The sequence below is a fragment of the Carassius auratus genome, unplaced genomic scaffold, assembly GCF_003368295.1.
Source record: "Carassius auratus strain Wakin unplaced genomic scaffold, ASM336829v1 scaf_tig00216963, whole genome shotgun sequence".
Taxonomy (NCBI): domain Eukaryota; kingdom Metazoa; phylum Chordata; class Actinopteri; order Cypriniformes; family Cyprinidae; genus Carassius; species Carassius auratus.
Genome location: NW_020528819.1, coordinates 20,001 through 22,419, shown reverse-complemented (window position 1 = coordinate 22,419; position 2,419 = coordinate 20,001).

Genomic DNA, 2,419 nt, shown 5'->3' with positions numbered 1-2,419 from the left:
TTGGTTAAAAATCCAAACAGACATGGTCTGCACAGACCGTCCCATATTCTTGTGTGCTATATACCTTCCCCCAGCTGAGTCCCCCTATTACAGTGAAGAAACCTTCTCCATCCTGCAGGATGAGATTAGCCATTTCCAGACTAAAGGAAATGTGTTAATGTGTGGCGATCTAAATGCCAGAACTGGAAATGAACCAGACTTTGTCAACATGCAGGGAGACAAATATATCACAAACACCAGCCACTCTCTGCCCTCATACCAGCTAAGAAACAATTATGACAAATCAACAAACAAAAGTGGGAGAAGCCTTCTAGAGCTCTGTCGGTCTCTGGGCCTGTATATAGTGAACGGTCGCATACGAGGAGACTCTTTTGGTTGTTACACCTTTAATTCTTTCTTGGGCAACAGTACTGTAGATTACTTCATCACAGACATTGACCCAGTGCATCTCAGAGCATTCACAGTCAGTCCTCAAACCCCTCTGTCAGACCACTGTAACATTACACTCTATTTAAGACCAACTCATAGCAACGAATCACACAGACAGCCCTCTCATTTACTCAAGCTGCAACCACCCTACAAGTGGACAAATAACAGCACAGAAAATTATCAGAATGCATTAGAAAGTCAAACAATCAAATTACTATTAGACAATTTTATAATGAACACATATCCACAAAATAAAGTAGGCATAAATCTGGCACTAAAGGACATTACAGATATATTCCACCAATCAGCATCCATGTGCAATTTGAAAAAATCATTAAAAAGAAAACCAAAAAACACCAATGAGAAGTGGTTTGACGAAGAGTGTAAAAGAATTAGATTGACAGTACGAAATCTTTCAAATCAAAAACACAGAGATCCTGACAATGAAGAACTCCGCCATCAGTATCACGAAGCCCTTAGACTGTACAAACAAACTCTAAGAGTAAAAAAGGAAGAGCATACGGAACAATTATTTCAAGCAATGGAGGAATCAATAAATACCAATAACTTCTGGAACAGCTGGAACACTCTCTATAGAGCACAAAAAGAAGAATTGGCCATTCAAAACGGGAACATATGGAGGACACACTTTGAAAATCTGTACAAAACAACTGAAACAAATCCTGCTCGAAATGAATTAAAAACCAAATTAGAAATCCTGAAAGAAAAGATTAAAGACAATCAGAACCCCTGGACTTTCCAATCACAGTAAATGAGCTTACCGATAGACTACATGTGCTAAAACTAGGGCTGGGTATCGATTCATATGTTCCATATCGATTCAATTTCGATTCACAAGCTCTCAAATCGATTCGATTTCGATTCTCGATTCAATTTCGATTTTCGATTAGAGCTGTAATCGGGCCTTAAAAGTTAAGCCAGACAGATTTCGGCCCGAACAAGTCCGACAAGTAGATTGACAGCTTTTTTAAAAGCCCGAACCCATTTACAACCCGACATTATTCAAATGTATGCACGCACGCAGCTCTTTTGGAATGAGTCACTTATACATGTTTTAACATAATTTATACATGATTTATACATGGCTCATTTAGTATATAAATAGGCCAACGCACCAATAAAAACAAGTCTTTCTTAAAAGAATTAATTAAGATAAATTCTAAATTAAGATGGGTATTTGCCAATAACGAAATGAATTAAGATAAAGCTCTGCCGGATTTGCTTCGCCATAGCAGCTGACATAATTAAAGAATAATGCCAACATTAGCTTATATAGCCTACTCTGTCTACATTATGCATTTAAGACTCGATTAATATTAAGTTATTATTTGAAAAACATTTACTCACCAAGATTAGGTAAGGCCCTACGTGTTTTTGTGGAGGAAAATGATTGAATCCACTGTAGATGTCTTGAGCGCGCTCCTGCGCTCACTGATGGTGCGTCATTATTCACTCATTATTCTCATTATAAACAAGGTCAAAACTTTTCCAAACCTCAGACTTTGCTTTAGTTGCTGGTGCTACCAAAACGTAATCGTCAGAGGCAAGCCTCCGTTTCAACTACTCAGCATACATTTTCGCATCTTTCTCACGCTAATCGAAACACATTACATGACCGCTCATTTACCGCACAAGCCCGAGCCCGGCCCGATTGGTTCGATTGGCAATGGGCTTCTTCACACTGCCTGAACATGTGCAATTGTGCTTTTGAAGACTACTGACCACGCGCACCTGTCCGCGCGGTCGTCTGCTCAGAGCCTCGGTACACACTCTCCGATGGCGATGTTTACATCAAGCCTGCATAGCGGTCCATAGCGGACTCGCGGACGCAGAAAGTATAAGAGGCTTTAAGATGCAGTCTGTAAGACGCGAACGGGAGCATGACCTGACGCGCGACATTGCAGAAAATGTGCGTTCACAAATGTTGATCCAAATATGGAAAGCATTTTCAAATTTAATAATATGAGGT